Here is a 12,674-nt window from a genome sequence, read left to right as displayed (position 1 = left end):
TATGTCTATAAAAGATGTCTAAAGGGTAGTTTCCTTCGATTACTATATCGAACTAAGGTCTAACGGCAGTTGAAATAGAAAAAAAATGCTACACTTGACACTTATACTTCTGATTCGTAGGGTGATTTGTAAAAACCATCAATTTCAATTCCAATTATTATTTAAAAATCTATTCATTTTAGAAACTTAACTTTAGCTTATATAATTCTTGCTACTTTATAATATTCAAAACAGCCGAACTATACAGTGTGGTTGACTGGAATAAATTCAGTTAAAACTAATCAAAATTTATCTCGCAAAATTCCTAAGACCCGTCGATTTTTGTTTATTTTTTTTTTACATTTCAAAATAGTTTTTGTATTTTTTCACCTACAGGGAGGGCCCAAATTAACTCCAACTTTTTTTTAAATGGAAAGCCACTTTTTTTAAACTCTTATTGAAAAGAGCTCTTTTTCCTAATTAAATTGCCCTATTTACTTTTGTGATTATCTAAAGGAGAAATACGAAAAAAAAGAAAAACCATTAAATTATTAAAAGTTGCGTCTAATGCATAAGATGCTCAAAATGAGCACCATTTACTTGTTGGCAAAGCCCAAGACGATAATAAAATTCGTTTCTGACATTTTCTAACACTTCTGGAGATATTTCTCGGATTTCTTGCCTAATACGTTCTTTGAGTTCGTCTAGGTTTTCTGGCTTGCTCATATAAATTTGACTTTTCAAATGTCCCCACAGAAAAAAATCAAATGGGGTGAGATCGGGAGAACGTGCCGGCCACTCGATTGCACCCCTTCTACCAACATATCTGTTTGGAAAATTGTCATCTAAATACTGGCGTACATTACGGGCATAATGTGGGGGAGCACCACTTGTTGCATCCAGATTCTTTCATCATATAAATCTGGATCGAACGGACTCGGATATAAGGCACGTAAGACTGAAACTAGTTCATGTTCAAGAAATTGTAGATATCTTTCCCCAGTTAAAGTATCATTGAAGAATATGGGACCTATAACTTTATCTTACCAAACATTAGTTTTCTGGGGATATTGTGTATTAGTTTCCCTTACCCTATGTGGGTTCTCGTCAGACCATGCTTATTACCATGGCCATTTAGGGTGAATGTAGCCTCATCAGGAAAAAGGATCCACTCCGAAGATATCCGATTTTCGTCAATGGCGTTCATCATTAATTCACAGAACTGAACTCTGCAATCTGGATCGTCTTCCAATAACTCTTAAGCTGGTTGCATTTTATAAGGTCGTTTGTTTGCACTTTTTAGAATTTTTAGCACAGATTTGTAATGAATAGAGTTTTCGAGAGCTACTCTTCTGGCTGCAGTTACCGGATTTTCTTCCATCGCTAACAATACATTTAATTGGTTGTTTTCGTCGATTTTAGAAGACCTGTGTCTTGAAACATCCCTTACGTGCCCAACTTCTCGAAATCTGCTTTCGATTTTACTAACCGTACCTTGGTTAATATGTGGCAAATCTGGATATTTCTGCCTAAATAAGTGGACAACATTTAGCTAAGTATGACTTTTATTCCCATAACCAATCATCATTAAGATTTCAATCTTGTGGGATTCGGATAAATAAGGCATTTTTTCAATATAAGTTAACTTATTTAACAACTGGTTGAAATTCACTTTAACAGTGACACTACAACAATGTCACGAAATGGCTCTTTTCAATGAGTTTAAAAAAAGTGGCTTTCCATTTGAAAAAAAAAGTTGGGGTTAATTTATGCCCCCCCTGTAGGTGAAAAAATACAAAAACTATCTTGAAATGTAAAAAAAATTAAACAAAAATCGACGGGTTCCAGGAATTTTGCGAGATAAAATTTGATTAGTTTTAACTGAATTTATTCCAGTTAAAGTCACCACACTGTATATATGACATCTGAAATCTTGACAAAAGCTATAAACTTAATTTTTTAAACTACAAACGTAGGTTTTTCATTACATATTTTAGTATTTTAATTTTTTATTACCTTTAAAATAACTTATGGCTTTTTTATGTGCCGACGTTTTGACATTATTATCACCAAAAATTTATCTTTAGTAGTCATCACTTTTTTTGCAAATTACTGTCGTAGATCTGTCTTTTCATGCATTATTTAAAATAAGTAAAATAAATATCAAAAAATATACAAATAAAAAAAGACAAATATTTTTTTATTTTCTTTTTAATTAAATTATTTAATTAATTAACAATATAATCACTTAATAATAGTAGAATGTTATTAGTGACAATTAGTTATATCTGAAAATATAATGAAACTAAATCTTAATATCATGTTTTTAAAAATAATAAAGAATGTCCTAAAAGTATGTTATCAAAAAACCGTTTATATTTTATAAAAAAAAATAAGTTACAAGCTATTGCTAAGATACCAAATGCCACTAAATATTTAAATATTAATTTAAACAAATTTTTTTTATATACCATTCTGCAAACTTTTTAAAACTAGATCTTATTTTAAATGGATGCATTGCATTATTTAAAAAGGATGATTAAAATTGGCAATATTTTTTAAATTTAACCATTTTAGTGTCTTTTATATTTTTGCAAATAGAAACAGTATAAACATTATTTAAAACACCATATATAACCATAACTTTTTTATCTTTAAATAATTTCAAGATTCATTTATTTAAGTTTGCCTACAGACTTAAATAATTTTTCGAATATGTTTAAATATTTTATTAGGATAAGTTAATTTATTTTAACGAAACAATTTATATATTTTTAAATTTTTATAATATTTACAGCTTCTTTTAGGATTTTAAAATGCTTTAGCGGTTAGATTTTTTAAATTTTATAGAAGGTCTATGTATACTGTCAATAAAATGTTAATTTGTTTGTGAATATTTATTATTTATTTATACATAATATCTAAAAAAAATCATTTAAACAAATAAAAAGAGTATTTTTTAGTATTCTTATTAGAGGCATAATATAATATGCTATCGGTTAGAGAAACATTTCAAAAGAAAAATATTATATAGCTGTTAAAATACTATACAGTCACCAAATTTGTCTTGGGCGCCCTGTACAGCGCATTGCATACTTAAAACAAACTCGATGCATAAGTTCTAAAATGCATTTCACCTCCTAAAACGTAACAGACGGTCTATTTTATATCGGTCGTATTTCTGAGTCAGAAAAGTATGTGAGAACATATTTAGATATCTTGGACTCAAGCCAAAATTAAATATGTTAAAACGCAGTGCCGGGAGTGTTGTGAAATCAAAAACCGAGTGGTAGTCTTTGAAAGAAGTCGCCTCTTAATTTGGTCGCATTAAAATTAAGGTAAGTAATATTTATTTATTAAAGGTTATTATTAGAATCAATTAAGTTTATTACATAAATAATTGATATTTAATGTTTTCACGGCATTTAACCGTGTACCGTTTTGTATTATGAAATGATTTTCAAAAAAAAGTTACTTACTTACTTGGATAGTTATAAACCAATAATAACAAATATTCAGTTAACAATACTTAATGTCCTTATTTTCGCCATCTGATCTCATAATATAATATCAAATATAAAAACCTTATACGAAATTTTGCGACATAATAATATAATTAAATAAAAGTTATTGGATTGGTTTTCAAATAAAGTAGAAGTCGACGTTTTCAGAGCCGACGTTTCAAGATTTATGAGATTATCTTCAAAACACTAAATATTTTTTGCAAATGCTTTAATTATTAAAGTAAGGCCTTATGAATAAGGAAAATGAAGATAAATCAATAACGAGGATAGCAAATATTATTTATTTGATAAAGGAAATTTTGGACTGAGACTAAGCTAAAAAATTAAAAAGTTAGGCCCTGCGTGTAATTTAAAATTGTGTTTATATACAATAAAAACGCTTAAATTCATTTAAATAATTTTTAAATTAAATTAACATTTAAATGTAAATATGTTCTGAGGATAATCTTATGAAGGTCTAAACATCAATATATCTGAACAAAGAGATTTCTGTATTATATGAACCTTAAACCAAGAATTTACTTTCGTAGTAAAAAGAACCTGCCTTTTTACGTACGCCATTCTTTATAAGATATTTTCCTTGCCAAAGATATTATGCAAGTCTTAGTTCTATGATTGGAACCTTTTAGGGTACTCAAATCATAAAAGAGTATTACCCCTAACCAAAACTCTTCATTTTACTCTCGACATCACTGTTGTGTTTCGCTAACGATGTTAGCATCTTCATGAGAATGTTAAAACTAAACTAAAACTTCTTACATGTAATGCCACTTGTGATTTAACTTATTAAACCTGTTTACTTGAGCCAACAAATTAGGATGAATTTCCTTTTCAGCCTTCAATCTTGAAAAATGCAAAAGAACGTTTAATGGTAAAATAAAATTTTAACACATTTATCGGACTTAATATTACATTTAAACCAGGTGACTTTTTTTTGTCTATGTCTAAGTTTTCTTAAATAAAAACCTGTCTTTCCATTTAGAGTCCTAAGGTCAATCTAAATTAGACATATTTTTACTTAGTTCTTGGTTTGCGTCCCCTGAACCTGAAAAATACATGCTCAGGAGTTTCTGTGTACTCCTAAAATAGCCTGCAGATACAGTTTTTTGAGACTATTATTGCTGTCAGGTCTTACCAGGCTTACAGCGTCCCATAGGTAGATCTACTATTATCCTTAAAACTTTCCCATTTTCGATCGATTCTATGTAAGCTTGAACAAAGCCTTTAGTTTATCTCTATCCTGGTATTTGGAGCTACCAACTCTGGGAAAATTTTCTAATCTAGTTTTTAGTTATTGCATTCAAAAGCTGGAATACCAAATACCGGCGTTGTTCAGTCTCTATTAATAGGCGGCTTCGGTTTGCCTCGCCAGTTCATGCGTTTCTTCACTTCCCTAGTGGCCTGATACTTAGGCTGCAGTAAGTTCTTTATTTTTTAGTGTTTATTTTAAACAAAGCAGTCTGAAATACTATGGTATTATTTTCTAGGCTCATGGCAAGATTTAGCATGGTTATCCTTAGTTTTACACCCTAAATCCCGGTACCTTAATTGGCCCTTTATCCATCCGTCATTATTCCAGACCAGAACTGCTTTTATTTGGGAAGCCACTATTTAGTTTTCTCTGTTTAAATTTTTTTTTATTGTCTATTAAAATAGTATTGATAAATTATTTTATTTAGGGTCATAACTTTATGATCATTCTGTATTTCCCAAGGCATAGCTGCTTTTTAGCATTGTATAAGACTTTGATCATGTTTGAGCCTATATTGAGCCGCCCTTAGTTCTGCTTACTTAAATAAATATCAAATATCAATTCAAATATTTCCACTAGTAAGATTCACATTGTTCTTCATCTCTAAAATTTAAACTCTGAATTAAAAAAATTAAAGTCTGATTGCTGTAGTTTATGTTGAAGGTCGACTATACCTAATTATTTCCTACGAGCATATTATACATAATATCATTATTGTTTAGATATATTTCATGAATCTGCTGCAATATCAAAGAATATTCCAGGAACAATCCGGAAATGAATTGAGTAAATGATTGAAAAATACCTAGAAGATTTTCTTAGAACATTCACTGAATCTTAATTATTAGATGTTTTAGCGCTGTTGCTGGGATCTACATATACAGAGTGTCCCAAAATTAGTGGACGAAACGCGAACCCTGTATTCTTTGGTCAAAAATAACCTCACTTTTTCTTATAAACATATATCGGCAAACGCTTCCCAAGGGAGCTACGCCCCTTTTAAAGGGGGCACCTGAAGATGGTTTTTTCCACTTATTTTTGAAACGGGCAAATATAAAAATTTTTAATTCTGGTATTTTCCCAATTTTGATATGCTGAATTTAGTTGTCATTTCATAATTTTCATTATTTAGTCAGGTGCGTATCATTTAGGGGGTGAGCCTAAAAAAATACTTAAAAAAAATAGTTTGCAAATTTTTTGTTTTTTTTTTTTTAATTTTAAAAATTTAAAGCTTTTTACGTAAAAACATATACCTTATATACCTTACCTTATATATACCTTATATATACCTTATATACCTCTTCTCCACAAATAAAATGCCAATTGCAATGTTATGAGTGATGCATTTCGGCAAGTATTCTTGCCATCATCAGACTGTAAACTATATTACAGTTATATCAAAGATTTTAAAAAATATTTACGAAAATTTTTTTTGTGATAAATATATTCAAAACTATAGATTAAAATTATAAAATTATAAAAAACTTAGTTACGAATTGTCTTTACACATAAATAATTACAAATAATTCTATAATTCTTAGTATTTTTTGTGCAACTCTTTAATTATCATTATTTGATTATGGTGATGTTATCTACAATATTGCAATTACTTCGGCAGTTTCATCTTCTATTCAAAAAGCGCAAAATTTTTGTATGCGTTTTTCCTTTAATATTTGCTACAGAAGTCATATTACCACATATCCTAATAATCATTTTATTTTTTCAATGTCAAATAGACGCAAATATTACACGTACTCTTTCATATACAGAATTTTAAAGTAGGGAAACCCACTATATCTAAGAAAACTTTTCAATGTGCATGAACACAACCATACTACTAGACGGTTTAATAATTTTAGGGTTCCTCAGCATACAACAGCAGCTGTTTAAAAATCATTTAGTTACGTTGCAGTTCATTTGTGAATCAATTTGCCCAATTGTGTTTAAGATTATTCAAGTTTTAGAAATACATAAGAAATATGCTTATGCAATCACAGTATGATGCCTAATAATTAAATAATTAAAAATTTGAATTTGAATTTGAATAATGGTAAATTGCAACAATTTGAACAATCTTTGATTAAAGTTGAAGAAGTAGTCCATTCTTGCAGTGGAGTTAATAGGTCAATGAGTAACTAAAAGTGTTATGGTCATCCTCAGTTAAATTTATTTAAAAAACTATTAATCCATTATATTTGGAACAAATAACATGTCTATCATCAGAAATGACAAATTAAGGTGTTCTGTGAATTCATCTCATATTTCTGGTGCCTCAGACACTCACACGATTTTACAAAAACTTAAAACTACGTAATTAACAATAGGTCAATAATGATACAACTATTGATTAGTAGATTTCTACTCAGTATTGAGAACGAGTGAGAGAAAACCATCGGACTGTAGTATTACAACAAAGCAAACTAAATTTGAGAGCAAGAATTTTTTAATTCCTTGAGACCTAACAACCACTTATATTTAATTTGACTTAAAAGCATATTAAATACACATTTACTTCTTATTTACATTCGGTAACATTACAGTCCGATAGATTTTCTCTCATTCGCTCACAGTACTGAGTAGAAATCTGCTAATCAGAGATTCATTAATTTGTTGTAATTTTCATTGTTTACTGGATGTAATGCAATGTACCAATTATTTGTTACTATTTATGCTATGTAAAGACAATTAGTAGCTTTTTGTAAGGTTTTTACAGTTTTAATCTGTATTTTTTGAAATTATCTTTTACAAAAAAAAGTTCGTGAAGGTTTTACAAACTGTTGCCACAATACTCGCCGAAATGCATTACTCCTGACGTAGGAATTTGCATTTTATTTGTAGAGAAAAGACTTCTGCTTCAATAAATATTAAATTGGTGAAAAAACTTTCCAACTTTTCATTAAAACTTTTAACAAATATCTTAAATATTAATCTATACAAAAATACAAATATATGGTCTCTTAAAGTTTCTAATGTTTCCGCATTGTATTTTTATTTTTTCTTCTTATTACTTAAAAGAAAAGGAGATTTTAACAGACATATATGGTAATAAATGATAAATAAATTCGAACCAAATATAATACGTTTTTTTCATTTATCAAGCCCAGTAATTTCAAAATAACTTTAGATGTTCTGAATGCGTTATATTTTCTAGTTATATATTAGTAGAACTTAAGTGACAGGTAAATGATAATTAATAAAGTTTGCAGTTAATGCTCTCCAAGAATCAATATTTTTGACATTTGGTACTAGTTTTTTAATCACTTAATTAAATTCTTCGATAAGTGGGCTCCTTGCTATTAATATTAGAAAGAATGAAAAATGTATGTCTTTTGTGATCTATATCCAAAAACTTTCAAAAGCTTAAGTAAATTTGTTAGAAAACTATAGTACACGCAAGTTGTAATTACTAAATCTAAGTTACTTTACTGGTCTCTTCACTAATCTCCTTTTACATTGATAAAAAAAGTTTAACATTTTACTGTTTGTGGAAACATATCTGTTTTATAACTTGTGTTCCTCTAGCAACTACGTCTCTGGATATGTCACTTTCAGAAAATTCATTTAACATGATTTGCTTATGGTTAAAAATACTTTTTGTAGGGTGCTTTGAAAGAGAAAATTGCCAGTTTCAGCCCTCATTACAAATTTACTACGTTTCCTTTCTTAATTTTTAAAGTAATACGCTGTTACGTTAAATAGATGTTTTCATTTTAAAAAGAAAAAAATATTTCTTATAAAGCATTATTACAAATTTACATACCTTTTAACAAATCTACTTTTTGTCTTGCAAAATTTTGTCAAAAGATCAAATATGATTTAACCGGGGCAAAATTTTCATATAAAAATACTATAAAAAATTATATTTTGAAAATCATTAAATGTAATAATGATTTTTTTTTAATTGGATAAGAGAACACCTTTAAAAGCTACAATATTTTTTTGTCATATATAATATATTGGAAATAATATATTTCATTAGCTGTTTGTGTTTTATATTATTTTATAGTACTTCAATATCTAATTTATTTTTTAGAAAAATGCTTACATACTTAAGAAATCCAATAACACAAGGGTATGAATGGTCCTTTTGGCCGGACGCTCGATTCTTCTACCACTACAAAATCTATCGACCCCTCAGCTTCAATGTGGACTGGCCGCTGACTGCTAGGGAAAGATTTCCACAATATTGGCCATCAAGTAGATCCTATTGGCACTACTTGAATGATTTCCCCTCCGAAAAGGCTTTTAGGGAAATTAGGGTAGGTTTGTTTTTTAAAAAACAGTTTAAAATTTTTATAAATCCTAAAATAATTAAGTTTCAATTTCAAGAATCAAGCAAAAAAATCTGATAAAAAATGTAGGTCAAAAATTTAATATTAAAGTTTTCTTCTCTTCGCTGAAAGATTAACAGGAAGTAATTTCGGTCGTTAGCATCCGAGTATTCCCGCGGGCATTAATTTTTCAAGATACTTTGATCAGGAATTTAAAAGACCATGACTAAAATTACTTTAAAACTTTCGTATCAGCAATGTTTTTTTATTTTAGATACTTACGATAATAACTCACTGTTTCTAATAAGAATAACTAACTTATGTAATATCTCCTTTAATTATTTTTTTTTGTTTTAGCTGTACAATGATCTCTATTTCGACCGATAAAATAAGAAAAATACGAAGCTGTTCCAGCTGCAATACTGTACCAAATAAATTAATAAAAGAACATAATACCGAACATTTATTTATATTCACTTGAATATTAAAGTTTTTGCTTTAATAATGTGTTCCTCTTGGTACAGTATAGGAAACGTGATATTTGTACATAAACCTGCTACGTATATACTTTTTAGGAGAGACATAGGTTCGTAAACTAGGTTAAATATATTTTGTTATGTTATAAAAATGTTGAATATATAAATATATATTTTTGTTACGAGGCTGTTTTAATCTACTAATAACAATATTATTAAATTTTAATAGTAAAACTATTTCACGATTAAATAAACACATCATCTAGACTTAAGGATATTAATTTATGTTACAAGAATTTAGCGGGTAAAAACACAAAACAATAGTTTCATCTTTCCTTAATTGTAATTAGGGTGACCCATAATTAAAAGCTTTGTAAGGGGATGTTTTACCACTAACTGAAACTCTATTCCAGTATAGGCACGTGTTCTCTAACGATGTTAGAGAAAAATCTTTATATTCGGTAGAATAAAGCATAAGATCAGACCTAAAATTAACCAATGTAAAATGATAACTTTTAGTCTTAGAAGTAGAATAACAGATAATCCCTAAAACATCACATTCTCAAAATAATTTGCTCAATATAATAATGCGGACTCTGAATCTACATAATTATATTTACTTAATTTTAATTGTACGTACAACTATTTTACAATTAAATAAAAACATGATCCATATTTCCTAAAGATACTAATTTACAATACAAAAATTTAGTAGGAAAAATAAAAATCAATAATTTCATCTCTCTTTTAATGCGATAACTTTTAGCTTAAGAGTAGAAGCAGGATAACACATAGAGCCTACAACGTCATATTCTCAAAATATTGTTTCCAACATGATAATACAAACTTTGAAGGGCACTCCCAAAATGTGAAGGTTAACTTTACCATTTACATATCAAATCAGCCCATCTAGAGGCATGTCTTGGGCATATCTGGTATTGAATCTTTTTTAAAAAAGAATAGTATATTATTGTTGAAAATACTAAGATTTATTAAATTTTATTGATTTCCACTCCAGAATAGTTTAGTAATAGGACACTACATACGATAAGACATCTTTGCATGTGTGACATTAATTTTTATGCTGCGAACCCAACACAAGTGAAAAAACTGTTTAATATTAAAATAAAAACATATAACGCATTCAAAAAAGACTCACCAGACAAAAAAAATTAGAAACTATAAAGCTAATTGATAGAAACGATGTGAGGAGACGATACAAAAAAATGAGAAATGAGCCATCTCAACAATGAAGCTGAATCCTAGTAAAAGCCATACGTATGTATACATACGCTCTATAATTTAGACAAAGTTAACCCTTTCGCGGCGATTGGGACATACCTGTCCCATCAAAAATTTGGTTTTGAAAATGCGACTTTTTTTATTTGTTAAACTTTAGGGTCTTTTAATTTATTTCTTTATTAGTACCGTAAAACGGTGTTAATTTGCACCTTTTTTTTTAGTTTTATTTTATTAGTTAGGATGTAACGTCACTCGAAAGAAGATCTGAATTTTTTATTATAAATATCAATTGAGCAGGTTGTAATATAACTCTGATTATAGCTATTTGTTACGTTTATTGCCTAATCAAGAGAACAACCTTGTTTTATTAGTAGTGCAAAGTATACCCCAAAAAAGTCATACTTTGCACCACTCAATATTTTATTATTATTTGGCTACTAAATGCTTGCTGGTGCATAGAAAAAACTTATTATTTCAAACTTTGTACCAATTAAATACGAAAAAATGTTCGTGGGCCAAGTTTTGTGAATTTAAATCTACCTACCTACATATATTTATGAAACAAGCATAAAAGTAAAGAAAATTGCTACAATTTAAATGAACAAACTTTAGCATTGATCATCGCTCTATCGTTTTCTATTGCTGTTATCACTCCAGGATAAACATGATCTTCATAGGAAAATAAAACGTACTCACCAACAACTTTTTTAACATCATCCAATCCAGAGTTTTTGACTTTTTCCACAATATTTGTTCCAAGAGAACCTGAGACGAGTTTTTCATTAAATTCTTTTTCTTCTTTCATCTCTCTCTTTCTCTTTCTTCTTCATTCTGAATCAACAGCTTGAAGAGGTGTGGATGTAGGTGCTCTAGTTAGATCTGTTAAACTAATTTCAGAATGGGCAATACTGTATCCTGCTGAAACCGTTATTTTCTTCTTCTTCCTACGTGGCTTAAACTATGTGGCTTCCTGTCTTTTATCTTCTAAATACTTAATGAAAGTATTTTCGATATCCGACGAACTTGATTTATTTGTGTCGCTAGCAGTTGTCATATTAGATTGCTTAGTTGTTGTTAACCGCTCCAAGAGCGGTGTTTGTCGCAAGGGATGATGCCGCATTTCCTAAATCCCGACTTCAATATCTCAGCGCTATTCTTTTGCATTTTTTCCATTAATGGAAATTCCTTATATTGAGATAAAATGTCTCTGCAGGCTCTTTTCATGGGGGCAAATAATGCGACATCTAGCGGTTGTGTAACGTGGGTGCTGTTTGGAGGCAAACATACAAAATCAATGTCGTGTCTTCGACATAATCGAGGACTTCATCATTAATATGAAAAGATAAAATGGTCTCCTAAAACGACCTTCCCTGAATTTTTTTAAGCCTGGGCAATAGGAGAGTGCTGAACCAATTTGCAAATGTCTGTGATTCGAACCAACCAGATGCAGTATTTGCATAACGCGTACCAGCGGGACCATTCTCAGTCCAGGTGTCCCACAAATGCTTGGATTTGTAGACCACATAAGGAGGTAGAGGCTCACCAGCTGCATTTCCACAAATCATAAGAGAAATGCTATTCTTTTAGGAATTACAAATTCGTTCAGGATACTTAACACCACGTTTAGTTAATATCTTTTTTTGACCGGGGTCATCGGTTAAGTTTGTCTCGTCATAATTAAAAATAGCATGCGGCTCTACACCAGTTAATGTTTGTTTTAGATTTTCTATGTATTCAGTAATTTGGTTTGCATTGAGTGCTACTCTACTTCTTTATATGTTCGAGGCTATCCTTACAGTAAGGCCCTTATGACTAGTTAAAAATGATTTGATCCAATCGATACCTGGAGTATTATCCCTAAAACGAAATATTTTTTTTCCTTTGCGATTTAAATAGCTCTTGATTATTTGTCGCAATTCCATTGCAGTAA

General features: G+C 29.5%; 1 protein-coding gene and 1 long non-coding RNA gene across 10 annotated transcripts in view; both read left to right on the top strand.

Moving 5' to 3' along the window:
• The window catches only part of LOC126735053 (uncharacterized protein CG45076-like), a 374,536-nt gene that overhangs the window by 131,353 nt on the left and 230,509 nt on the right, over nt 1–12,674 (top strand). The window lies entirely within an intron of this gene.
• Nucleotides 3,151–9,684, top strand: LOC126735056 (uncharacterized). The gene is made up of 3 exons (XR_007660264.1): nt 3,151–3,317; nt 8,789–9,014; nt 9,384–9,684. It is a non-coding gene; the product is annotated as an uncharacterized LOC126735056 (long non-coding RNA).

This window comes from Anthonomus grandis, chromosome 4 (genome assembly GCF_022605725.1).
Source record: "Anthonomus grandis grandis chromosome 4, icAntGran1.3, whole genome shotgun sequence".
Lineage (NCBI taxonomy): Eukaryota > Metazoa > Arthropoda > Insecta > Coleoptera > Curculionidae > Anthonomus > Anthonomus grandis.
The sequence above is the reverse complement of the archived record's forward strand: the minus strand, read 5'-3'. Positions and strand labels throughout refer to the sequence as shown.